Here is a 27853-nt window from a genome sequence, read left to right on the forward strand (position 1 = left end):
ATATAAAAAAGAAGTAGCAGAACACCAAAAACAACAGCAACATCTTCAACGTTAACTAGAGAGAAATGCCAGGTCACTTATAAAGGAACAGTAACTAGACTGACAGCCAACTTCTCAGTAACACTGAGAGCCAGAGGCAGTGGAATAAGGGTTTCAGTGACAGAAGAGAATATATTCCAATAAAGTTACCTCTCAAAACTGAGAGCAAAATAAAGACAGCTTCATGTCAACAAAAACCAAGGGGAAACAAAACAAAAACAACTTGAAAGTTTACTACCAATAGATTCTCACTAAAAGATAATTCAAATGGATTTATTTTAGGCAGAAGGAAAATGATCTCATGAAAGAATGGTGAGAAAAGAATATGAATACATCTATACATACACGTATAAAAACAATGATGTCTAACTTGCAGGGGGTAAAATAGAATAGAAAGAAAACATAGGATAATAATTGTACCTAAGTCGGAAGAAGCAGTGGTTAGAATTAAACCAGTTTATGATTCTTGAATTTTGGGGCAGGAAGGTAAAGACATTTTATACTTTGTTAAGTATGCCTATTAAAATAGATGGGCTAAACACTGAAAGAACAGACACAGAGCACATAAGTTCCAAATAAGAAGACAGAAGATGGAATGAGGAAGGAAAAAATCTCAATTGAAAAGAAACAGTGGAAAAAACTGAAAGTATATAAAGATGATAGAAATGAATCCCTATTTATCAGTTAGATATACCTGTTCTAAGTATCTGTGTGTCAAACAGCACTGCCCTAAAATATACAAAGCAAATTTTTTGGCAGTACAAGGAGAAATGGACAAATCCAACAGGAGATTTTTAACAGGTCTCTCAATAATTGAAAGACAGATAAAAACAGAAAAGGACATAATATACATAATTTGAATAGCACAGTGAACTATATTATTTTGATGATCATATATAGAAAACTACTAAATAGCTAATAATTGGAGAGTACATACTTTTTCAAGCACTCAACGAAACATTTAAGAAAAAATTTGAAAACATAAAATATTTAAAAGGAGCATGCAGAAATGGTTCAGGGCTTATTTCAAAATCTTTCCAAGGATCTACACCTGTTTTGTCTTAAAAGAGACAAAGACTCTGTCTTTTTTGCTCACTGATATATCTCCAGGGTCTAGTACAGTGACTGTCACAAAGGAGGAACTTAATATGTCCTGAAGAATGAATGGTGAATGGAGTCTGTGTTGAGGAAGGTACAGGTCAGGTGGGCAACTGGCAGGACCAAACTGGAGGTGATGAAGCCCCTTCTAACATGGAGGGGACAAGAGAACAAGGTGAGTGGCATCAGTCTCCAGAGAGAATTTTCTCTTCAAGAAAAGCAGAGTCATGACAGTCATCATCAAATTCAAAGAGGGTCATGTGGAAGAGACTTTGAAAGCCCAGTCTTTCGGGCTCCACATGGCAGAGCAGAGGAGAAAAGACAGAAATTGCAGAGAGGAAGTATTTGTCCCAATATTAGTAGGAATTTTCTAACAATTCACTGTTCAACACTGGCCAAGAATTGGCCCCTTCTAAGGCCCCTTTTGACCCTGCGTGGGAAAGGAGACTCCATGTAGGGCATTCTGCGAGTGCCAGGCCATCCACCCAGTTCTACCCTATTCCAGAGATCCCTTCACCCCCAGAGTCCTGGATGCGGTTGTTGTTTAGTCACTCAGTCATATCCGACTCCTGTGATTCCATAGGCTGTAGCCGCCAGGCGCCTCTGTCCATGGGATTTCCCAGGCAAGAATACTAGAGTGGGTTGCCAAGCTTCCCTCCAGGGGGTCTTCCTGACCCAGGGATCAAACTTGAGTCTCCTCCATTAGCAGGCAGATTCTTTACCACAGAGCCACCAGGGAAGCCCAAAACACCTGATCCCTAAAAGACCTGTCCAAGGTCCCAGATTCAGAAGGTAGTGGAGGAGTAATGACAGCTTCAGTCCCCAGAAACTCAATTCTGTGTCCTTTCTGCTTCATCACTGGCTTCTCCATTAACCGAAACAAAGACATTTTGCCCCAATAGGCTGACATGCACCTTTTCAGTCTACCCACATCCCAGTAAACACTATTTTTCCAGTACATGGCAAGTGATTACAAAATCATAGCAAATTAGTTCAAATGAAAAACGCATACACCTTCCAGGAGAAGGGGAGCAAACTCACCTTGACTTCTGCAGCAGATGGTTGAGATGGGGGCCTGGCTCTGGAGGCTTCTCCTGCGGCCGGCTAGTCATGCTGCTCTCATGCTGCTGGGCAGGTGGGGAGAGGAGGCCTGGTTCTGTGGGAAAAAGAGAAGAGAGAGTCACTCCATCGCTTGTTCCCAGCTCTCCATCACCAGCGTGCCGAGGACACTATCCAGAAGCCGAGGGAGCTCACCCACTTTCATGTCACTAGGGAGCAGACATGCACGGGATGGATGTTTCCCACGCCCTCCACTGTGCCAGCCAGGGATCTAAGGAGCGAGGCTACAAAGATGAATTAGACGCAGCCCCTGCTCTCAAGCAACAACAGCCTAGCAAGACAGAGAAGAGACGTACATGTGTTTCATTACAAGATAATTTGGTAAGTGCTGCAATTTCCCCAAATTCATTCAACAGCCTACCTGTCCCACAGGGGGCGGAGACAACTTACAAAAAAGCACCACAGTACAGGGCTTCTCAACCTATATGTGATGAAGGACCAGTTCTTTAATTTCCAATCCATCACAGATGAATACTTTTATAAAATATAAGATAAAGGAAGGGGTAGAAAAATGAAGTGACAAAGATATTCATACAAAGTACAAGCCTTCTTCTAATGATTCAACAGCTGACTTGCTCAAATCGGCATGGAAGCATCTCAGGGCTTACTCTCAATTTCTGTACTGATCTGGTCAACAGTTTGCAGACCAGTACCATTCCACACACCACGGCTGAGAAACACCACTACAGGAAACGTTTACACAAGCTGTGACTTTCCTAAGACGGCTGGCTGAGCTCTTGGTTGAGAGAGAGTCGCTAGAAATAAAATGATGTCAAACTCACCCTCTAGACTACAGTTCAGATTGCTCAGAGAATCTCTCTCCAAGAAGCAAGAGTTATGACATAGATGTTGGGAAAGTGCGGCGTTGGGGTGTCTGTTCAGAGGTGGTGGCACCAATTCACTGGGTTCATGGGAACCTAGTCAGAAGTTGTGCCTGGAGCCCTGTCCTGCTCTACCTTGAACGTCTAACCGTAACTATGGCAACCCCAGCCAAAACGACCACCCAGAATTGAAGAACAAAGTGTCATCTATTAAAATGGACTGAGACGTTTCAGAAAATAAATCATTTCCAAAATGTCAAGAGGGCTGCTGCTGCTCATTCCTACTATTTAACGCTATAAAAATGATTTTTTTTTTTAAATTGAGAAATCTTTTGTCTGTGACAGCCAGCTCCCAAAAAAGCCTTTAAATGCCTATTGCCTTAATACTTGAGGGAGAGATTACAAGTCATTTTCCCCCATTTGAATGCTTAAGAGAAAGTGCTCATTCCTCTAAACTTGCAGCTTTTAAGTAGTTCTTATTTTAAACTTTAGAAGAAGATATCTCTGCAGAAGAAAAACTTCCCTTTTTAAAGTCTTTTTTTTTTTTAATGCATATACATATATGCTCTCACTCCCTGCTTCAAATGCTAAATCATCTGCAATTTGGGAGTTTGTTGTTCATGAAATTCTAGCGATAAGCACATCATAAACATTCCTATAGCAAGAGAATGCTTTTGAAGTGACGTCTGTGATGCTATAAAGATTGTCTATCATTATCTCTGAACGTTGGCGAAGAGAAGGTTATGGGAATAACTATTTGTGTATAAATAAGTCAATAGAGTAACTGGCAACTTCCACAGCAGACCTTACCAAGAAGCTAAACCAGAGAATAAGCTGGGAAGCAGGGATGGACACCCCTCAGGTTTCATGAAGAAGTGTGCCATCCTTACTTTCAACATGGGAAAAAACTCTCCAAGCTCCCCCACAGGAGCAGAAGCCCTTGGATCCAGTCTCAAAGGCAAGATTAGCTTAAACAACCACACCACCAACTTTTATATATCAGGTGCTGGGTTACATTCTAATGTTCTCAAAATGGGTTCTTCTTCAAAGAGACACAAGGGAGACATATAAACAGACGATCCCAATCTCCCTTGCCTGTAAGAGGAGTATATTGGCTGGAATTAAGGGAAAGGAAATGAAGTTAACTAGTTCCATCCACCTATCCAACCATCCAGTGGTCTATCCATTGTTGACTGAGTGCCTGGTACAGAGCAGGCAAGTTAAAGCACTAGGCATACAACAGTGGAGACTGATGTCATCCCTAGCTTCATGGAACTTATCCTCTAGTGGGGGAACCAACATCAAATATCAGGAAGAACTATAATAGCAGTGTGCTCTGAAGAAAGCATGATGACTGTCATAACAGTATATATCAGAGGCAGATCTAGCACAGGAAAGGGTCAGTGGTGCATTCGCAAAGAATTGATCTTTAATCTGAGCCCTAAGAATAAATTAGTGAAGCAAAATAGGGAAAGCAGGAGGGAAAAGACAGAAAGAAAAGGTGCTGTAGGCAGGATGAACAGCCTGTGCCAAGATCCTGTGACAGAAAGAACATGGCATGTTCTAGCTATGAAAGGAGGCTCTTAATGGGGATCGAATCGGTTCTTGACCTCACTCCACGCTTCCACTGCTGTGGTTTTCAGGGCATGCAGGTTTTTCCAAAAGTGCCCAAGAAGTTACCTAGGGCAAGCCTGGAAAGAAAGACAGATGCGTGTCTGCTAATTTTCTTTCTTCCTAAGTTGGCACAAGGCATCCAACACAGGGGCCACAGTGCCCACCCTCTCAGTTTACAGCAAGTTTTGGGATTCACCTATTTTTCTCTTCAACAGTGGTAACTTGGCCAAATCCAGTTTGACCACTGGTGAAAATCAGTTGATCAATGCTGACACAGGCAGATAGTGGGTGTGGGTTTTGGGATATGAATGAGCATTCTAAGCTGCGTGGTGAATGCTACTGTATGGAAGGTCACTATCATGCAGAGAGCATGAGCTTTGGGGCCAAGCAGTGCAGTTCAGTTGTTCAGTTGTGTCCGACTCTTTGCAACCCCACGGACTGTAGTCCATGGAATTCTCCAGGTCAGAATACTGGAGTGGCTACCCTTTCCCTTTTCCAGGGGATCTTCCCAGCCCAGGGATCGAACCCAGGTCTCCTGCATTGCAGGCAGATGCTTTACCAGCTGAGCCACCAGGGAAGCCCAAGAATACTGGAGTGGGTAGCCTATCCCTTCTCCAGTGGATCTTCCTGACCCAAGAATCAAACTGGGGTCTTCTGCATTGAAGGAGGATTCTTAACCAGCTGAGATACCCGGGAAGACTGGGGCCAAGCAGACCTGGGTTCAAATCTGGACCCGCCCCTCACTGGCTTGAACCTTCCACAAAATGGAGTTAGCAGTGCCTTCTTTGCTGGGATATCAGCAAGAGCGTAGGTCTTGAGCACATTTCCCAGTTCCCAACTGGCCCTGGATAAGTGGAACGTTACTATCATACACCAGTGAGTGAAGACAGTTCCAGCTCCTCTCTCAGCATGGAAATCAACAGGAAGCCATGACACCATTTCCCAGGTGGTATGGGGGCTATAAAGCAGAGACATCATTTTGCCAACAAAGGTCCGTATAGTCACTGGTTTTTCCAGTAGTCATGTATGGATGTGAGTAGTAGATCAATCCCAGTCGTGTCCAACTCTTTGTGACCCGATGGACTATAGCACACCAGGCCTCCCTGTCCATCACCAACTCCCAGAGCTTGCTCAAGCTCATGTTCATCAAGTCGGTGATGCCATCCAACCATCTCATCCTCTGTCGTCCTCTTCTCCTCCTGCCTTCAATCTTTCCCAGCATTGGGGTCTTTTCCAATGAGTTACTTCTTCATATCAGGTGGCCAAAGTACTGGAGCTTCAGCTTCAGCATCGGTTCTTCCAATGAATATTCAGGACTGATTTCCTTTAGGACTTGACTAGTTTGATCTCCTTGCAGTCCAAGGGACTCTCAAGTCTTTTCCAACATCACAGTTCAAAAGTATCAGTTCTTCAGTGCTCAGCTTTCTTTATGGTCCAACTCTCACATCCATACATGACTACAGGAAAACCCACAGCTTTGACTATATGGACCTTTGTCGGCAAAGTAATGTCTCTGCTTTTTAATACGCTGTCTAGGTTGGTCATAACTTCTCTTCCAAAAAGCAAGCATCTTTTAATTTCATGTCTGCAGTCACCAATCTGCAGTGATTTTGGAGTTGGACCATAAAGAAGACTGAGCACCAGAGAACTGATGCTTTCAAATTGTGGTACTGGAGAAGATGCTTGGGAGTCCCTTGGACTGCAAAGAGATCAAACCAGTCAATCCTAAAGCAAATCAATTCTGAATATTCATAGAAGCATTGTTGCTGAAGTGGAAGCTCCAATACTTTGGCCACCTGATGTGAAGAGCTGACTCACTGGAAAAGATCCTGATGCTGAGAAAGACTGAAGGCAAAAGGAAAAGAGGGTGGAAGAGGACGAGATGGTTAGATAGCATCACCGACTCAATGGACGTGAATCTGAGCAAACTCTGGAAGACAGTGAAGGACAGGGAGACCTGGCAGGCTGCAGTCCATGGCGTCGCAAAGACTCAGACACAGGACTTAGCGACTCAACAACAATAACAATAACAACAATGGGGGCTTCAGGGCAGCTTTGCAAGAGCGCAGGCTTCCCAATGACTCAGTTTCCTGCACCCTCACAGGTTCCCATCGCTATGCTCAGAGTTCCCAGAGGGCAGTCCCACCACACCAGGGCTGACCGTCACTGAGTCACAGCTCGTTGAACCCAGGTCCACCCTCTCTGGATGGGACTTACAGAGGGCTCCACCCAAGGGGCTGTGGGCCGGCAGCCAGCGGACTCAGATTCCAGTTCCAGCTCCACCACTCACGGCTGGGGCTCTCTGACAAACAGCCGAGTTCCAGAAGGTAGAGGAGCTGAAACAACTACCACATCCTGAAGGACACAGGAAATGCCTTGGTGCTGGGCCTTCCTGGACGTGCCCGAATATTGAAAACACTCCTGCAGGGTCACTGCTGTACCACCGGGTCACAGGTGAGGAGACAGAGGCCTGCTGGTTCATCCCAGACTTGTCCCAGACCTGAGCGTTGGAGCCAGAATGGGAAGCTGGGAAGCCCTTCCTCTTTAGCACTGCACCACCTTCAGTTCAGTTCAGTCACTCAGTCGTGTCCGACTCTTTGCGACCATGAACCGCAGCACGCCAGGCCTCCCTGTCCATCACCAACTCCCGGAGCCCACCCAAACTCATGTCCATAGAGTTGGTGATGCCATCCAACCATTTCATCCTCTGTCGTCCCCTCTCCTCCTGCCCTCAATCTTTCCCAACATCAGGAATGGAAATCTTAGCTCTTTTCCACACAACCAATGAGAATGCAGCCCAGGAAGGCTCTGTGACTTTCCAGGGACCAACAGGCACCCAGCCATCAAGCAAGGCCAGACTATTCCCCTTGCCCTCACACGGCTCTCAGGGCTTCAACTTCCCTTCTGCATACAGTGGTGACTAATGTTGCCTTACTGACCACTCTGTTGTTAGAGTGATGGAGAGAATGAAGATTTAAGAGCCTTGGGAGGGAAAAATCTAATACGAGACATGAACACTTTAAATGGCTATCGAGAGGCTCAAACCAAAGAGGAAGGGTCCCCATCGGCCACAAAGCAGTTGAAAAGAACCGCTCCCATCCCTCTGGGCCAGGAGCAGGGTGCAGCCGGGAGAGGGGAGAGGACAGAGGAGATAACTGTGGAGCTTCTGAAATGGGAAGCAGGGCCCAATGAAGTGTAAAGAATGCCCTCCAGGCCACCCACAAGAAATCAGAAATTGGCACAGATTTTTACAAGAGGAAACCAGGATGGGGGAGGAGAAAGAAATTGAGGAGGAAGAGGAGGAATTCAATCTGTAAATTTAATATGAGAACATCTAAGAAACAGGGTGGAGCGTAATCAATGCAGTGAGAAATCTCAGGCTCCAGTCGCTTAAGGGCCACCCATCCTGTCAATGAGTTCTCTAGCATAGAGACGATGGTGACATTGTAGAAGATCTAATTTTCAAGTGAGACACATCCCATCCACAGCCAGGGAGGCCTAGAAGCTTCTCTGATGCAGTGAAAATTCCCATTCTCTCTCCAGACAGCTCTCATCCTCTGTTGATGCCTCACTCCTACCTCCATGGAGGCTGAGGAAAGAATAATTCACAGGACTAGGAGAGGGGGTTCCTTCCCAGACCATTATGAGAGACATGTGGCCACTTTATCAGGCCCTGATGCTCTTAGTTATTCCAGAACACAGAAGCTTGACCATATAGCAGCTCAAACACTGAGAGTGTATCAGAGGACTCATAGTAGATCGACAGTGGATGGCAGGCCTCCATCCACTCTCCAACCTTCTCAGGACTCCTATCTCTTTGCACACAACTCCATCCAGTTTGTCTTTCAGGTTTTCATACACTCCAAGCTCTTTCCTACCCCAGGGCCTTTGCACATGCTGGTCCATTTCAATAGGATGCTCTTCTCCTAGCTCCCCGCTCATTAATGTCTAGTTAGCTTTCAGAGTACAGCTTCAGTCAGACTTCTTTGACTCTCCAGAAAAGCAAGTGTTGTAACAGTACTTATCACAATTGCAATTAATTATGTGATTAAGGAATGGGCCTCCCCAATCAAGACAGTAATCTCTCCGAGGGCAAGGGCAAGCGTCTGCTTTTTGCACCATCATGCCCCATGCGTGAGTTCTCAGTTCTGTCTGTCAGCAGTTCTCAGTCCTGTCTGCACATCAAAACCACCTGAGGGAGCTTTAAATAACACAAATACTTGGGTTTCACCAAAACCTATTAGACAACAGTGCTTCAAGTTTGCCAGAAGGTGGAAACACGTGACCGAGGCTGAGAACCGCTGACCTAAGGAGGCCGTGAGTGCTGGACTGCTGCCCTAGAGCTGTCTTGAAGTGGCCCAGGGAGTAACAGTAGGACCTTGCTCCATTTCCTTGTGGATAAATGTATCGTTTAAAAGTTGTTTTCCACCGCAGAGATTAAATTTGAGGAAATTCCGGAAGAGGGAAACAAAATCCTCATTGTTACAGAGGAATACTATTCCTTTCATAAAGCACTCCTGCTGCAGCCCCCACCCTGACACGCCTCTGCACACTAACCCCAGTTTATCATCTTCATCCTCAGAGCCACGGGATTAACCTGACATGTTCCTGAGATACACTTAACTATCTGGGGTCAGTCAGTCAGTCAGTGAAGTCGCTCAGTTGTGTCCAACTCTTTGCAACCCCATGGACTGTAGCCTACCAGGATCCTCAGTCCATGGGATTTTCCAGGCAAGAATACTGGAGTGGGTTGCCATTTCCTTCTCCAGGGGATCTTCCTAACCCAGGGATCAAACCCAGGTCTCCCGCGTTGTAGGCAGATGTTTTACCATCTGAGCTACCAGGGAAGCCCACTATCTGGGGTAATACCCCCTAATTCAAAAAATCAAGTCAGGTCCAGCTATGCTATGCAGTACAGTGCAACACTTCACAGGACATTTTATTAAAACAGAAGAATTCAAAGCCAGTTCGTGCCAGGACAGGCCCTCCAGGCGAAGCCCCAAGCTGCAGGTTGAGGTGCTTTGCTGAAACTCGCCCATGGGGCACAGGGGTGGGGGACCTCACCCGGGGTGCAGGCGGGCCATCTGCACTGATCTGGCCTTTCCAGGGCAAGCTGAGAGCAAGCCACCCCTATTCACTCAGCTCCCTTTACTAAAGAGGAAAGAGTAAGTGCTACATGCTAAATGTTCTATACTTGCCCCATTCCCAAATACTTATGTTGAAATCTTAACCCCCAAATTGGTTAAGATTGGTAGGCAGGGGCTGTGGGAGGTGTTTAGGTCATGAGGGTGGGTGGGGATCTCGGGAACGTGATTAGTGCCCTTATCAAAGAGGTCCCACAAGCCCCTCATTCCTCCTGCCATGTGAGGACACGACGAGAAGGCACTAGCAATGCACGAGGCAGTGGGCCCTCACAGAAGGTGGCCATGCTGGCACCTTGCTATTGGACTTCCAGCCTCCAGAATCGTGTGACATAAACCTCTGTTGTTTACAAGCCACTCTCTGTTGTATTTCGTGGCAGCCCAAATGGACTAAGACAGTAAGATGAGTGAAAAAAAAAAATCCAACCTCTTAATAATACACACAGGAACAACGCCAATTCTCTGCTAGGTTTCACCAGCCCAACAAAAGCACTGTTTGACCAAGTCCCAAATCCCATGGCCCTTGAGAACTGGACCATCACTTAACCCACTGTAGAATGAGCTCTCCAGCATATGGCTCGAGCGCCCAGAGGGACCACCTGGAGAAGTTTAGAACAAAGCTTCACTTTGTATTCACTAGGTTGGCAATAACAACAACAAGTGTCAGTGAGGATGTGGAGAAACTGGAACCCTTCTGCATTTCTGGCAGGAATGGTGCAAGCTGCCCTAGAAAATAGTGGAGCAGTTCCTTAAAACCTTAAACACAGAGTTACCAATGACCCAGTAATTCTGCTCCTAGGTATAAACCCCAAAGAGCTGAAAACAAGTACTCAAACAAAAACTCATTCACAAATGTTCAAAGCAGCTCTGTTCTGTTCAGAACAGCCACAAATATGGAAATGACCCAAACGCTCCATCAACTGACTAACAGATAAATCTGGTACCTACATACAATGGAATATTATCCAGCCATCAAAAGAACGAAGTTCTGATACCTGCTCCAACATGAATGACTCCTGAAAACATTAAGTGAAAAGAGACACAAAAGATCACATATTGATTGGTTCATTTCATCCAAAATACCCACTGGTGAGTCCATAGAGACAGAAAGCAGACCAGTGGTTTCCGGGGACTGGGGTTGCAGGGAGAATGAGGAGGGGTGGCTGCTTAAGGGGTATGGGGTTACCTTGTGGGCTGATGAAAATGTTCTGGAACCAGACAGAGGTGATGGCTGCACAACACTGAGAATGCACGAAACGCCACTGACCTCTATACTCCAAAGGGTCAATGGTTAATTTTATGCTATGTGAATTTTACCTCGATGAACCATGAGAGGCTCTGACTCAGCAGCTGTGGGCTGGGCCCAGGGACCTGCTTTTCCAAAGAACATCTGAGTGTTTGTGATGGGGGTGGGGGTGGGGGTTGTCTCAGGCATGGCCTGAATATCAGGGCTGATGTGTGTAAATTGTGCCTTTTTTAAAAAAAAATGTTTTAAATTTTATACTGGAGTATAGCCAATTAACAATGTTGTGATAGTTTCAGGCCGACAACAAAGGGACTCAGCCATACATATATATGTATCCATTCTTCCCCAAACTCCGCCCCCATCTAGGCTGCCACATAACATTGAGCACAGTTCTCTGTGCTATATAGTAAGTCCTTGTAAGTTACCCATTTTAAATATAGCAGTGTGTCCATGTCCATCCCAAATTCCCTAACCATGCCTTACTCCCATCCTTCCCACCTGGCAAGAGTAAGTTCTTCTCTAGGATCCTGAGTCTGTTTCTATTCTGTAAATAAGTTCATTTGTATCGTTTCTTTTTAGATTCCACACATAAGGGATGTCATTGAATATTTCTCTTTCTCTGTCTGACTACCTTCACTGGGTATGACACTCTCTAGGTCCAATTGATGTCTTTTCTTTAGATGGATCAGCAGTACCTGCTGTTATTTCCCAAGAGCCCAGTATGGACCAGGCAGACATTGGGCTTGGTACTTTCGAGTATTTCAGAATCACACTGCAAGGTGGGAATGGTCACTGTTTCATTTTATAGATGAGGAAACAGAGGCTCAGAGAAGTTAAGTAAGTTGTCCAGGGCTCACAGCTGAGTAACAGCAGATTCACACCAATATCTGTCTGACAGACTATATTTTTCCCATCACTTAAACTACACCACTGTGTCTTTCTTTTAACAACCCCTTCCAGGTGGCAGACATGCATTTCTGTGTTTATATACTCTTCAGGTTAGAGACTTAGTTCATCCTACTAAAACTGTGGTTGGCATCTCCTGGGAATTTACTAGACATGCAGACTCTCAGTCCTCACCCCAGCTTTGCTGAATCAGACTCTGCTCTCCCCAGATGACTCGTGTGACACTAAAGTGTGAGCCACACACGTCCTGCTATCCAGGATGGTAGCCACTAGCCTACTGAAGTGGTTACTGAAATGAAAATTAACTCAAATGAAATAAACTTTAAAAACTCAGTCCTTTGGTCATGCCAGCCACATTTGAAGTGCTCTGTGGCCGCATGTGGCCAGTGGTTACCTCTGGGCAGCCCAAAATAGAACATCTCCATCAGCGCTACACTGGGCATGTATCCTGAACCTGGCACCATTGACATCCGGGCTGGATAATTCCTTCTTGGGAGGGGGGCTTCCAGAACATGGTAGAGTAGCAGTTTGCAACCTGGGAAGATTTTGCCCCTCAAGGGAATGGCAACGCCTGCAGACATTAATCGGTTGTCACAGCTGGCGGTTCTACTGGCAACATATGGCTAGAGGCCAGGGATGCTCTTAAACTTCCTACATCCTACAAGGCACAGAACAGCACAACAAAGAATCATCTGGTCCAGAGTGTCAGGAGTGTCAAGGTGAGAAACCTCACTCTAGAGTAATCAAAAATATGTGCTCGGCACTTCCTGGTGGGCCATTGGTTAAGAATCCGCCTGCCAATGCAGGGGACGCAGGTTTGGTCCCCAGTCCCGGAAGACGCCACATGCCTTGGGGCAACCAAGCCCACGCACCAACTATGGTACCTGGGCTCTAGAGCTTGGGCACAGCAACAAAGCACCAGCACAACCAAAAATAAATAAATAAATAATTTTTTTTTAAAAAAAGCATGGCCATTCTCAGTAAAACTGGAGGCAGGAGACTCACGACACCAAAGTGTTCGCCCCCCTCCTTTGCCAAATTCAGAACCCGAGAAGAGTATCTATTTTCTCCAAGAATGCAGAGTAAGGAGTCCTACTTTCCAGAATAATCGACGAACTTGTTACTAAAACGAAATCCCTACACTTCAAATCCCAAGGGCTGGGAAAGGAAGACACTCATCTTTGATGTTTGGAATGCCTGATAAATTCCACAAGAAAGCGCAATCTATTTGCCAGATGTAGACATAGCATTTGTTCATTTATGCACTTATTTACATAAAGATATTTTCTGATCACCCATCAAGTGTCAGGTACTTTTCTAGTGCTAGAAGCAGAGCAGCCAATAAAATGAACCAGGTCCTTGCCCTTCCAGAGCTGGCCTTCTAGTGGAGGAGCCCGACAGGACCCAAGGAAACAAATACACCAGCAATGAGATGGATGTGATCAGTGCTTCGAAGGAGAGGCGGGCAGAGGAGTGATGGGGATGTGTATCTAAGGTCATCTATCTGAAGTGCCCGGGGCACCTGAAAAGGTGACATCTGACAGAGATCTGAGTGAACTGAGACTGTAGCCGGTAATTTGAGGCGGGACGAGAGATCCAGGCACAGGGATCAGCGGCTCCTGAGTCCCTTGGTGAAATGAACTGGCTGGAAAAGTTTGGCGGGTGAGGTCGGCGAGGCAGGCAGGAGCCAGGACGTGAGGCTAGGAGCCCGCTGGACCTCTCTGAGCACAGGCAAGGTGGGACTGGATTAGTTTTTCACATAGGGAATACACTATAGGAGAATAAGAGTGGAAGAGACCAGACCTGTGACAAGGCTGCTACAGTCTTCCAGGCAAGAGATGGTGATGACTTATTATTAGTTAATTGATTAATGAAAGGTGGCACTAGAGGTAAAGAACCTGCCTGCCAATGCAGGAGACACAAGAGACTCGGGTTTGATCCTTGGGTCGAGAAGATCCCCTGGAGTAGGAAATGATAACCCATTTCAGTGTTCTTGCCTAGAAAACTTCATGGACGGAGGAGCCTGGCGGGCTACAGTCCACGGGGTTGCAGAGTCAGACGCAACGGAGCAACTGAGCACACACAATTAATGAAATCATTAATATTAACGCTAGCTCTCTACTTGGCCGATGCTATTAATACTCCTTCTCAGATATGACAGCATCATGTTTAAACTACATCTGTGGGGAAATGCATTCTGAGTCCCAAATGATCAACTAGAAACCTTTTCTATTCAGTTGGGTTTTCAGTTGGGGATTGTGTGACCTTGGAGAAGACAGTAAGAAAGGGACTTGGGGGCTAGGGCATATTAGAAGGAGGAAAACAGGGTGTATTCCCCAATCAGTCCCTTTCTCCAGAACCGTCAGAGCAGAGGTGACTGAGAGGGGCCTTCATATCCTAATTCTTCCAAGGGTTGTTGGGTAGCAGGTGGTTGAGAATTTGCCTTTCCACTACAGGCAGAACAGAAGGGAGAGGACCAGCTCTCCTGAAGGAGGGCATTGCAGCTGTGATGGAAGGAGAGTATGGAGTGTTTCTCGAAAGCAGGGGAGCCTCTATTTCTGGGGTTTCCGAAGTTCCACGGCATCACAGGGTCAGGGAAGAAGCCACAGAGTGGGCAGGCTTAGGGCAGAGGAATGCAGCTGTGCTGGTTACTAACTGCACAGCGCTGGGCGTGCCATCCACCTCCCTGATCCTCTGAAAAAGGAAACGACACCCCTGCCCCTCGGAGTGGTTACGAGGGGTCGAGTCAGATGATGCCCGAGCCAAGAGCGACGACAGCTTCTGGTCCATGTGCCGAGGTCTGGGCACACGCACCCTCCGGGGCAGGGGCACAATCCACCATCCTCCATAGTACGCGGTTCTGGGCTGGACACATGCTCAGGTGGTTCAGCTTCACATGTGAAAAGGTGCTTCCCTTTCATTGGTTTCTTTATTCAACACACATTCCCTGGGTCTTGGTGCCAGGGGTGGTTGCAGACGTGACAACAGTTGTTCTCCTTTTCCCTTGGGGCCTTGTGGCCGCTTTCCAGGTGGTTTGCATGCCTTTAGGCTAGAGCCACCAGCCTGCTGGGGCCTGGCCTACCTGCAGCCTGCAGTGCCAACCATGGGGCGGGGCAGTGCCCTCTCTCCTCTCCAGACTGGCAGGCTGTCCTGGTCATTTCTGCTGGAGCAAAAAAGGATGGTGAGAAAAAGGCAGGGCTGGCCTTGGCAGAAGGAAACCGGAAAAAGCAGTGGTTCAGCAAGGCCTTCCTTCCAGCCCCCACGGACATGGCTCCAGAGGGGTCAGGGGGCCAGGGCACCCTCTCTGGCCCCCTGCTCGTCTAGGGCACAGCATCTCCCTGGCATTTCCCAAGGAACGTGTTCAAGAGAAGGCCCCAGCTCTGAGTCATCTGCAGCAGAGAGAAGACCTTGTAAAAATAACTCTAAGGATGAGGCTCCTCCTGCAGTCACATTATTCACCGTACAAAGAACAAAAAAGCTGAGCAGGAAGCAGAGGAGGAAAAGTGTCGTTCACATCAGTTTTCTTCACATGACAAGCAGCCAGGGACTTGCTTGCTGAGCCCCACCGCACTCTCTCCCCGCAGAGTGATTACATAAGCCAGAGAGAGGGGCTTCTTTGCAACCTTCTGACTCTGCCACCCACCCCTCTTCATCTCTCCCCTCCAAATCGGAGGCTGTGTGCCTCAGAGAGTCCTCAAGGAAATATGACGGAGCAACACGGCTGCGCTCAAGAAAGGCCCTGGGGAGGTGTCAGTTGAGCTGAGGCCCGGATAATCGACCAGTGAAGATCTGAGTGGAGGACGCTGAGCATCCAACGGGGACAACTGAAGCAAGGCCCCTTGGCAGGGACCCGTGTGCACACAGCAGGACAGAGCAGAGAAGGGGTGTGGGAGGGGAGGTCCCGTCATGTAGGGTAGGGGTCCTCAACCCACAGCCCTTTCGTCCTCTAGAGGAGATCTGACAATGTCCGGAGACATATGTGGTTGTCACAACTAGGGCAGTGCTATCGGCCTCTGGTGAGTAGAGGCCAGGGGGGCGGCTAAGTACTTTTGAACACATAGGACCGCCCCTCTGAACACAGAATTACTAGGCTCAAATGTCAGTAGTGCTGGAGCTGAGAAGCCCAGTACAGGGTCTCGCAAGGCACCGTAAGGATTTCTTGTGCACACAGACACACATGCATGCCTGTGACTGCCCGAGTGTGATCCTTACACATGCCCGTCCATCACAGGCATGTCCGGGGTATGTGTGTGGAGATAAAAACAGCAGAGGCCAAGCTCAGTTCTCAGAGCACAGGAGCCAGGGTGGAGGCAAAGAGCTGGGATAAGGTTCCTCCAACCTCATCTGGAGGGAAAACGCAAGAAACAAAGACAGAGGCGGTGGATCACAGGGAGGCATGGAGGCTACGGGCAAGCAAACGCAGGCCATGGGAGCTGTGTTCAAGCGGCTGATGTCTCTGGAGACTAGAGACAGGGCCCTGGGCAAGGGGAGAGGGCCACCCTGTCCTAGTGAAGGGGCTAAGGGCTGCAGAATGTGACGCGTCTGATGAGTGCAGAGGGCACAGGCTGAGCCAGTGTGTAGACAGCCCAGGACCCAAGAACAACATCCCCAGGAAAAACAGCCAACGGCTGAAGAAAAGAAACTCAGATGGGTGTGAAACAGGAGGAGGGAGGGTCCCCGGACCCAACCACTTGATACCTGGAAGAGGCAAATGAGGAACCAAGAGGGACCCAGACAATCAGGGGTGTTTCAGTACGACCTTGAATTTGGTTAGGAGGGTGGAATGGGCTGTTCTCTCTGCTCTGTTGGGTGCGGGGGCACCTGGAAGTCAGGCCACCGTAGCTGGTGGTCAACACAGACAGCACTTTGGGGCGCAAGTGATTTCATTTCTCCTCAAAGTCAAGCAAGCCCACAGGGGAGTGGCCGAGATGACCGATGCCTGTGACACGCAGTTAACCCCAGGCACACCCCTCCTCCTCACCCTATTGATAAATCTCGATGATTCATCCAGAGAGGCTGGTCCCGCCTCAGCGGAAAAAGAATTGAGATGAGGCTCTCATCACTTAGAAATGAGAAGAATTTCTCAGCAGAGAAGCAGGCTGGAACCCTTCCACAGTCACTATGTAAAGAAGGCTTTCTCCTCTGAGGGAGGGTGAGCGGCACGGGCCGCCTCAGAGGGACTTGTTCGGACAGAGTTGCCAACGGCTTCCTTGGGCCCATGCGCGTGCACACGAGCGGGCAGACGCCGTCACCGCTGGGTTCTGACTCTCTGCCTCTCTAGTTTTAAAACAACATTTATTCTTCTCCGCCTAGAAAGCATGCTCACTGTAAAAGTTGTAAACATATACAAAAGAGAAAGAAAAGCCACTCATCATCCTTGTGAGAATATTTACCCCCCCTTTTTTTTTCCACTAAATTTTTAAGACATGATGGTTGAGATCATATTCTATATGTAATTTTATATCCTGTTTCTAACATAAATATATGGCCATGTTATTATTTGCCTTCATCACTGAAATAACCCATTGAAAATATGGTGTATTCTCTCATGTTATGAGAAGCAGAGGCCCAGATCCTCTGAGGGCTTAATTCACCTCCTGCAGGTACTTTAAAGGGTTGAGCATTGAATATAGAAACTGTCCCCATATTCTGAGCACTTACGACATGTGCCATGGCTGGTGACTGTGGAGATTAGGTGTGGGGATGGCTTAATATCATATTGTCACAAGCAAAATGCATTCCCTTTCTCCAGACTTGGGACCTCTGCACTTCACTGGGCTGGGGTGAGTCATACCACTTCTCACAGAAAAACCAGGGGCTCACCCTCCTCACTCAGGTGAGGGCAGCTGCAGGTCCCATCTAGGCTCAGGGAATGGAGAAAACGTGGGTTAGGTCCTGAGACACAAGGAAAAGCGGGCAATGGAAAAGCTCTGGAATGGTCACCAGGTGGAGGGATCAGCAAGGGTTGCCCACAGCCTGCAGGCCAGTCAACCACCTGTTTACGTAAATAAAGCTTTATTGAAACACAGCCACACCCATTCATTCCAACAGTGTCCGTGGCTGCTTCTGGCCACCAGAGGCAGAGCTGGGCAGCTGTGATGGAGACCACTTGGCTCTTTAAGACAAAGTTTGCCAGCCCCTGTGTTTGCAGGCCAGCCATACTCCAAAATGTGTGTTTCCCCCTTACTTAGTAGGAGTTGTCTCTGAAAGGCTGCTCAGCCCAGAACTACACCTCCCAGCTCCTCTTGTGTCAAGATGGGCCCCATGACTAGTTCTCACCGATGGAATGTGGGCTAAGAGATCTCGGTCATTCTGGGGCCAAGATGGTTAAGAAGTGAGTGAGCCTTCACCACCTTCTTTTTTCCCTTTTACCTGAACACAGGTGCTCCTCAGCCCTGTAGCAGTGTCTCTCAACCTTTTTTCATCACTGTTGCCCCTGTAAGGGGTCTTTTCAGGCACTTTTTTTGTAGTTTCTTCCTCTGGAACTTTAATACACTGTGTATCCGTTTATGGACCATAGGTATGTCTGTGATTTATGTATCAAAATGTAGGATTTTTTGTTTTTTAGCCCCAAGAACTAATTTTGACCCAGTTGAGAATACATCTCCTTAATTCAGCAGTCCGCAACCTTTTTGGCACCAGGAACAGGTTTTGTGGAAGTCAATTTTTCCATGGATTAGGGTGGGGGGTGGTTTTGGGGATGATCCACCTGCATTACTCCATTTATTGTGCACTTTATTTCTATGATTACCTCACCTCCATCTCAGATCATCAGACGTCAGATCCTGGAGGTTAGGGATCCCTGCTCTAAAGTATAGCAGAGTCATAAGACGGAAGATGCCTGGGTCCCTGCATTACTTTGTGGAAGAAGGCCAGTCGTGTCAGAACACCACCATTTGACTGTTGGAGCTGTGAGAAACAACGTTAATCATGGTAAGCCCCTGAAAATTAGGAGATGATTATGGCTAACATCGCCTTAATAATGTTAGTACAAGATCTAAACTTGATAGTTAAAACAAAGTAAGAATTGGACAGACATTTATAATACAAAGAACTCATAAATCCTAAAAGAGGTAAATTTAGGATTGAAAACGCCTAATTTAGATGGTGGACGACAAATTAACTGTATTCATTTATAGTCTCTCCATCTATACACATCATCACCAAGATGACAGTGAAATAATTTTAAACAACAAAGGAAACATGTAAGGGCTACTGGAAAAGAGACTGGGAAAAAAGATAAGAGTATGCAAGACTAGAAACTGATATTGCAGCCACAGGGAGCCTGACGCTGGAGTGGGCTCAGATACTATGAGAGTCCATCAGCCTGGCAGAATGGCCAAGGTGCTCATGACTCAAAGATGCCAGGGCAATGGAGGGCAGGAATCAAGTGTGAGGCTGAAAAGTGGGGGGATTATATAAAACCTGAAGTCAGAACAGTTGAGCCACTGGTACCCATGGGGCAGACAGATATCTACTCCCCAAGCACAAAAATTAAAAAAAAAAAAAAAAAAGGAAGGAATTTCCTTCTCTAAAGAAACTAAATGGACACAAAGAAGAGATGAGATCCAGGAAGCAGTAGAACTAACCTAGGATAATAGTACAGGAAAGTCCCAAATGTCAATTGTGTAGCAGGCCTAGACAGCAACAAGGTCAAACTTGAGGAAGATGGAGAACTCTGGGAGGAAGGGAGAACATATAAAATACCCAACTGGCTAGAGAGTCTGAGGGGGAGAAAAAAAATGAGGATATGATAATAGCAAATGGTGGGGAGGAAAAAAGGAAGGCAATGACATAATTGGGAAAATATAAAGCTATATACATATGTGTGTGTGTGTGTGTGTGTGTGTATATATGAAGGAAATTCATAATATTGACTCCAAAGAGAGTAACAGATCAGGCATCAGGGTCACACACTTGAATGCTGTCAAGGTCAGGCAAATAAGTAAATGGACACAGCAGGCTAGGAGTCTTGCCTACACTGCCTGAGTGGCAGGGACTGCAGCAAGCTGAAGGAAGCAAGCTTATTCTAAAGGAAACAGAGTGCTGCCATATGGGAAGTCAGACCAGATATTACAACCTTTAAAACAGTATCCCGAAGTCTAAATCTTTTACAGAAACTCTCTCTACTTTTAGAATGTTGGCTGAATTTTTTTTTTGTTTGAAATCACTAGGCAAATCAAACATGTATGTCGGAGAGTAAACTGTCACAACTTGTTTCCACATCCACAATAACATAAGCTCCATCCATTGATTGTTCAGTCTTTAGAGTCAACCTACAGACAGAGCACATTTTTTTTACTGGCAGTTAGAAAATAAAGATGTAAATGTTATCACCCTTAACAATGTCAAAGCAAAAACAGAGATGACAGAAATTAGGAAGTTGGAAGGCAGTTAGGGTAAGGACACTAATATCTTCATCTTACTGCTCAAGGGAGTCAAGAGTTACTGCTGTTAATAAGCAAGAAATATGATAGTGAAAATATTACTTATAAAGCTAACCAAATAGAGGAACTATAAATAACGATGCAGCTATGCTGTGAGGATGTGGGGAGGGGAGGTAGAAGCGTGGTATAAGTGAGTGGAGTCGTCATCATAACAGGAAGTAAGCAGATAATTTCTAAAATAGGAGTAAAACAAAAGCACATTATTTTTAAACATGGAGGTAAATGTCAGAAAAAAATAAATGAAAGAGTTAAAAGAAGTTGCCCCAAGGGAGAGGTACAAGTTAAGAAGGAAAGAGGCCAGGAGACTTTTCATTTTTATTATAGAATCTTTCCCACTGCCTCAAACCCCCAAAACCCTTGGTAAGAAAATGAAACAGATCAATTCACAAGTTGATAACTGGACCAGACAACTAAGCCTGCAAGGTTGACTCTCAGTAATACAATGAAAAGTGAAAGTGAAAGTCATTCTTTCCTGTCTAACTGTGACCCCATGGACTACAGACCACCAGGCTCCTCCGCGGAATTTTTCAGGCAAGAATACTGGAGTGGGATGCCATTCCCTTTTCCAGGGGATCTTCCCCATCCAGGTATCAAACCCAGGTCTCCTACAATGCAGGCAGATTCTTTACCATCTGAGCCACCCGGGAAGCTCAGACAGCACAGTGGAGGGACCCAAAGGCCACCCTCAGAAGCTGGAACTTTACCTGTGGAACAGGACGTGGCCCAAAATTTCAGAACAGGTGACAGGCCTGAAGCAGTAAGGGAGTGACGTGGGTGGGAAATGAACCAATGTCAAAGCAAGAGGAGGTGGGGATGCATACAAGCAAGGGACTTGGTCCTAGTAGGTGTCAGTATCTGTGGAAGGATGAGATGTCGGGAGGGACTGAGTGATACACGTAAGCACGTATGTCTTTTTAAGACTCGACTACCCAGCCATCTCTTTTGTAAAAATTTTCTTAACCAAACTCTGCCTTTTCTTGGTAGTGGGAATATTAAGCCCCCAACTAACTAAGCATGGAACACTTCATTGAACTCAGGTTTCCTATTATTACTGTATGAATCCCTTGAATGCAAGGATGGTGACCTACTCATCTCTGTATCTTCAGGTCTTTACTCTGGGTCTGATTCATAATAAGTGCTCAAAAATAAGTGCTCCACTGGATAGATAGGTGACTGTATGTATGTATGTATGTATGTATGGGCTTCCCTGGTGGTTCAGACCGTAAAGAATCCTCCTGCAACACAAGGGACCTGAGTTTGATCCCTGGGTTGGGAAGATCCCCTGGAGGAGGTCATGGCAACCTACTCCAGTATTCTTGCCTGGAGAATCCCCACGGACAGAGGAGCCTGGCAGGCTACAGTCCACAGGGTCACAAAGAGTCAGACACAACTGAGCGACTAAGCACCGCACAATATGTATGAATGTATGGATAGATGGATGGATGGGGTGACAGGCGTCTACAGTAGGATGGCAACAGTACAGAGGAATGAAAGAACAGAATCAATGGGCTCTGTTACCTGGATGCTTCCCAGAATGTGCTGGGCTTGATGCCTCTTTAGGAAAGTAGAATACTATAATATTATTGCTTTATCACTCTGCAACTATTCCCCAGCTTGCAAGGGCATGTTTGGTTAATAACAGATCGTGCAACAAATTAGACACAGGAAACAAACCAGGATGACGGAAAGGCGGGTGGGGCCCAGGGCAAGAACCAGCGACCAAAGCACCCTCTCACATTCTGTTTAGGAGGAAGGGGTCAGACATGTTGGCCTGCTTTACTTAAAAGGTTTGGTCCCTCCACTCTCCAAAGTCCATCTCAAGAGGATGACAAGGAGCAAGAATCCCTCTTCACAGGGCTGTTTCCCCATCACACAGCAACATCCCATCTATTACCACAGCTTGCTTCTAACTCATGGCCTTGGCAAAAACCACAGAAAGCAAAACACTGCTCTTGCCTTAGATTCCAGAATAACACCAGCTGTTGGAATTAAAGTCAGGCTAGTAGCCTAATGACGAATAAAAAGAACTTCCTTCAAAAAGTACCATCAGTAGGTACGGGATTTTTGGGTCCCTGGACGATAAAACACCATTTCTGGTTAGATGGGATGGCTGCCCTAAGTATCATAATCCTATTGACCAGTTCTAAAAGTACAGCATCTCTTATATCAGGTGCTTCAGTCCTGTCTGACTCTTTTCAACCCTATGGACCTGTAGCTCGCCAGGCTCCTCTATCCATGCCCTCCTCTAGGTGATGCTCCCAACTCAGGGATCGAACACGCATCTCATCCATCTCCTGCATTGGCAGGCAGGTTCTTTACCACGGGCACCATCTGGGAAGCCCAGGACAGAGATGAGTGTCCTCTACCTCTCCCTCCAGCAGGTAGGAAAGCAGAATATGTCTGCTGTCTCCTAGTCTCGGAGTGAGGAATGGCCAACGACTCCCTGCATCTGTACCACCCCATGCACACCCCAAAGTGATTTCACCAACAAATCCTCCAGGAAGCCAGAGGAGCACCTGGGGCAAGTGCCTTTATCTCTATTTTTAAAAATCATTAGTTTTATTTTTGGTTGCACTGGGTCTTCGTTGCTGCTCCTGGGCTTTCTCCAGTTGTGGCAAGTGGGGGCTACTCTTCGTTGTGGTGCATGGGCTTACTGTGGTGGCTTCTCTTGGTGCGGGGCACAGGCTATAGGCCTGTGGGCTTCGGTCGTTACGGCTCGTGGGCTCCAGAGCGCAGGCTCAGCAGTTGTGGCACCTGGACTCGCTGGCCCCGAGGCGTGTGGAATCTTTTCAGACAAGAGATCGAACCAGAGTCCCCTGCACTGGCAGGTGGATTTTTATCCACTGGACTACCAGGGAAGTCCCCTTTATTTCTATTTTACGGATGGGAAAATTAAAGCACATATATCTGTGTAAGCAACCTGCTCCAGGCTCTCAGAGAGGAGTCACAGGCCCAGACTGGTCTAGAACACTGGTCTCCTGGTGACTTGAATGCAAGGACAGGGACCTTCTCATCTTTGGACCCCCTGATCCTAGCACAGAGCCTGGACCTGGTCCACAGTAACTGTTTAATAAATGTTTACTGAACAGAAGACTCCCAGTGCCAAACTATTACATGAACCTCTGTCTGGGCTCGATTTCTTTATCTGTAAAACAAGAATACTAATATTCTTCTCATATGGTTAATGGGAGGATCAAATGTACTCACACAAGTAAAGGTTTTTTGTAACACTTCCTGGCACATGGTTGGTACTCTTTAATAATAGCTATCATTATTATTGTTGATATTGTGTCTGCTATGAAGAAAAGAGAATGAGGCGATATGAGAGAGGACAGCACAATGAGGGATGTGCTACCTTAACTAGGGTGGTGGGGAGGGGGGACACTGGAGAAAGACCTAAATGAAGAGTCAGGATCTGGGGGAGGGCAGGGTAAAGGCGGGGAGATGCGAGTAGATTAGGTATGTCAGAGGAGCAGAAGGAAGTGGCAGTTTTGTAATGATCACAATCCAGCTTGGTTTTTACATTCTAATGAACATCCTTAACTTTCAGGAGGAAACGTCGAATTCTCCATCTGAACAGACAGCCCACGGTAGACACTCCTAAAGGCCACTCTGAAGGTTTGATCACAGTATCTCAAATAGGTCTGAAGATCTCACTTTGCTGAAAGTTTAAGAAAAATCTCTTCAACACTGTTCACACATTTCTGAAACACATCTAATTTCTAGCTGTTGAACCAATGGCTGAGGGGGAACTGAGGCTCCAAGTCCCGCCCCCACCCCCCAACCTGGAAGTCCCCAGCTGAAGCTCTGAATGCAGTTTCTCAGCATCCACCCCCGTGGCCCCGCTCCCCAAGCACGTCTCACCAAGAGCAAATCTGGGAACTGCAGAGAAAGCAGGCAAGTCAGTTCAGAAAGCACTGCAGAGAAACACAAACTGCAAGTAAAGCCATGGAGGCAACCCTGTCCTGCGTCATTGGAGGCTGCTCTGTGCTATTATTCCCTGCTGGCTCCAATGGTAATGAATCTGTCTGCAATGCAGGAGACTCAGGTGCGATCCCTGGGTTGGGAAGATGCCCTGGAGAAGGGAACGGAATGACTACCCACTCCAGTATTCTTGCCTGGAGAATTCCCTGGACAGAGGAGCCTGGTGGGCTACAGTCCATGGGGTCACTAAGGGTCGGACACGACTGAGCAACTAACACTTACGCTATTATCACAGGAAGCCTGAGTTGAACCAAGTCTTGCGGGTCCTTTAAAGTCCTGGTCCCACTTGTCTTGTTCAGACTTCTGAGACTCGATGGTAAAAGATTTGGACAGGAAGAGCCCCTCCTCTCATTCACTGGCGCTAGTGGGGAACACTGCTGTCTCGAGGCCAGCTATTAGTGGCAATGATCAGCAGCCATGCCTGTCCACATCACGTTCATACCCCCCATGACATCCACCCTCTGGCTCCGGATCACCCCAACGGCCAGCTGCATTCCAGGTCAGTAACTCTGGGTCTCGGGCGGGGCTGCCTCTTCACCAGCACCAACCTCGAACCCCCCACTGTGGGTGAGCAGCCCCTGGAGGACTGTCCATGGTGACCTTGCCCTACATCTGAAGGACCTGGGGACCATGCCTGGAACTGAAGCAGAGGCCCATCATCCAGGCAAATAAAGACATAAAGGATACCCTAGAAGCCCAAAGTTCAGGTAATTCTTGAAGCATACCATAAAGACAAAAGGGTGATAAACGTTACCGTTTAAAACATTAGCTGGGACTTCCCTGGTGGCCCAGTGGTTAAGAATCCGACTGCCAATGCAGGGGACACGGATTAAAGATTCCACATGCCATGGGGCAACTAAGCCTGAGTGCTGCAACTACCAATCCCATGCTCTAGAGCCCCTGCTCTGCAACAAGAGAAGCCACTGCAATGAGAAGCCTGTGCACTGCAACTAGAGAATAACCCCTGCTCCCCACAACCAGAGAAAGCTAGGGGGCAGCAGCAAAGACCCAACACAGCAGCCCCCGCAACCAAAAACTTATCAGCTAGATATATAAACAGACAAAAAGGGCAAACAAAATGAAATGTCAACAAAATTTAAAAAACAATTTGTTATATGCATATTTGTTTCCTTAATATATAAAGACAGCTTAAAAATCAAGAAAAGGATAAACACACAAGGGAAAAAAATGGGTTACAGGCAATCCATGAAAGAAAAATACAAAAGGCATAATATATGAAGACCTGTCAAACTCTGGAGAAATCAATAAAATCAACCTACTAAACTGGAAGATTTTCATATCCTGCTGCGGTGTTGGCAAGAAAGCAGAGGAAACAGGCATGTTCATACACTGATGGTAAGCTGAGTAATATCCATCCAAACTTTGATGTGCAAGCGTTTGAGTCAGTGATCTATCCCACAGGATGTTCACATTATATACCCAAATAAATATGCTGAAAGACACCTAGCATCAATAAGAGGGTGGAGCACACTCATGTATGGCTAGTGGGGATGCAAATCAGTGTCATATTTATGAAGAGAAATTGAGCAATATGCAGCAAAAACACCTTCAAGTTTTACATATCCTTTGACCCAGAAAGTCTACTTAACAGAAATTCACTCTTAGGAGGTCATCATAATATGACTAAAGGTTTAGCTATAAAGATGCTTATATGTTATTTTTAATGCACAGGTGAAGGGGGGCAAAATATAAACATGTAAAATGCTAAGACTGGATAAACAGATGACATAGACACAGTGGAATTCTAGGAAGTGATTCCAAATTGTGCCACCGGTCTTCTGGTTTTTAAAAAATTGTAGATGGAAAACATGTGTTGATCTCCTTTTCCTTCTAAGACGCCACTAAAATGATAGTAAAGGAATTGCTTTAATTGTATAAACTTAAAACATTGAAAAGAACGGGAAAGAGGCAATCACATGGACAGTCCCTTCTGACCTCAGCCTCCCCCTTCCCCTGAGCACTGCCACAGGGTTAGGAATGGAGAATTTGTTCCCAAAGAAGGAAAATGTGTCACTAACCACTCTCTTCCTGAACAGTCAAGGGATGGTCAAAACCAGGTGTGTCCTCTTTACAAAGAAGAGGCCCAGTGAAGCATGGGGTGGGATGAGGTGTGGGCGCTGAGCCCAAGGAAGCTCGGTCTACTCTGAATTTCCCTCAGATCTCCACACCGAGAGAACAACAGCTCAGAAAACAGACAATCCAGGACTGGATTCTCTTGGCCGGTCAAGGGGAAGTTCACGGCAGAGGCCCCTGACCTCCTCAGGCTACAGATAATACTGAAAGTGAGCAAGACCTCATGGGGAAGGGGGTGTCAAGCAGGAGCATCCCTTCCTGGGCCTTGCAGGCAGGGGACAGTCCCAACTCCCCGACGGGTGGGGTGGTCATGGCTAAAGGCAAGCAGACAGCTCTTGTTCCCTTTCTAGGTCTCCCTCTCCATCACCAAGAATGTGACCCCTGTAAATGTGCTCAAACGGCCCTCACTGTACCTGGGGCCTGTCTGAGGAAGACTCTTCCACCAGCTTTTCTAACACAGACAATATTTATTTTCTTGTCGCAGTGTCTACTTTCTAAGAATTCCAGAAGGCTGTGTTCTGGCCTTTAAGATCCAGGTCAGGAAGGGAAAACGGTTGCAGTGGGATAAGAAGAGGCTCTTCCACGGAGCCCCTGGCTCAGGGATCCTACATCTTTGTGCCACGCTGAGAGCAAAGGACAGGAAACAGGTCTGCTTTTATGGATCTGTTGTGTTTCCAGTTAAAAATGTATAGATAACCAACACAATATTGTAAAGCAATTATCCTTCAGTTAAAAATAAATGAATTAAAAATATATATATACGTACAGTGACTTCTCTGGTGGTCAGTGGCTAAGACTCTGTGCTCCCAATTCAGGGGGCATGGGTTCAATTATCCTACATACCATGCGGTACAGCCAATAACAAATAAATTAATTAAAGAGTGTGTGTGTGTGTGTGTGTGTGTGTGTGTGTGTGTTAGTCGCTCAGTCGTGTCCGACTCTTTCCAACCCCATGAACTGTAGCCCGCCAGGCCCCTCCGTCCATGGAATTCTCCAGGCAAGATTACTGGATAGAGTATTTACTACCATTAAATAGTGGTGGAGATATCTGAGGGGATGTGTGCGGAGACCTCTATGTGCTCATCAAACCTATTTTCTCCTCCTGGACAGGAAGGTAGGAAGAATATTCCTTCCTAGTTCCTTCAAAGTTATAAGCAGTCAAATGGAATGTAAACATAAGTGACTCTCTGGCAAGATTACTTGCCTAGAATCTCTAGGCAAGATTACTTGCCATTTCCTCCTCCAGGGGATCTTCCCAACCCAGGGATTGAACCCAGGTCTCCTGCATTGCAGGCCGACTCTTTACCATCTGAGTCACTAGGGAAGCCCCAATGAAAAGAGTAT

At 46.6% G+C, this 27853-nt stretch overlaps 1 protein-coding gene and 1 non-coding gene across 16 annotated transcripts in view; both read right to left on the reverse strand.

Moving 5' to 3' along the window:
• Positions 1-27853, reverse strand: part of TRERF1 (transcriptional regulating factor 1) — a 206674-nt gene that overhangs the window by 63272 nt on the left and 115549 nt on the right. For all 15 annotated transcript variants that reach the window (XM_043907470.1, XM_043907464.1, XM_043907471.1 and 12 more), the window contains one exon: positions 2179-2293. The gene's annotated coding sequence lies outside the window, so the exon portion shown is untranslated. The remainder of the gene's footprint in view (positions 1-2178; positions 2294-27853) is intronic.
• Positions 5197-5268, reverse strand: TRNAC-GCA. Its single transcript has one exon. It is a non-coding gene; the product is annotated as a tRNA-Cys (tRNA).

The sequence above is a fragment of the Cervus elaphus genome, chromosome 7 (genome assembly GCF_910594005.1).
Source record: "Cervus elaphus chromosome 7, mCerEla1.1, whole genome shotgun sequence".
Taxonomy (NCBI): Eukaryota; Metazoa; Chordata; class Mammalia; order Artiodactyla; family Cervidae; genus Cervus; species Cervus elaphus.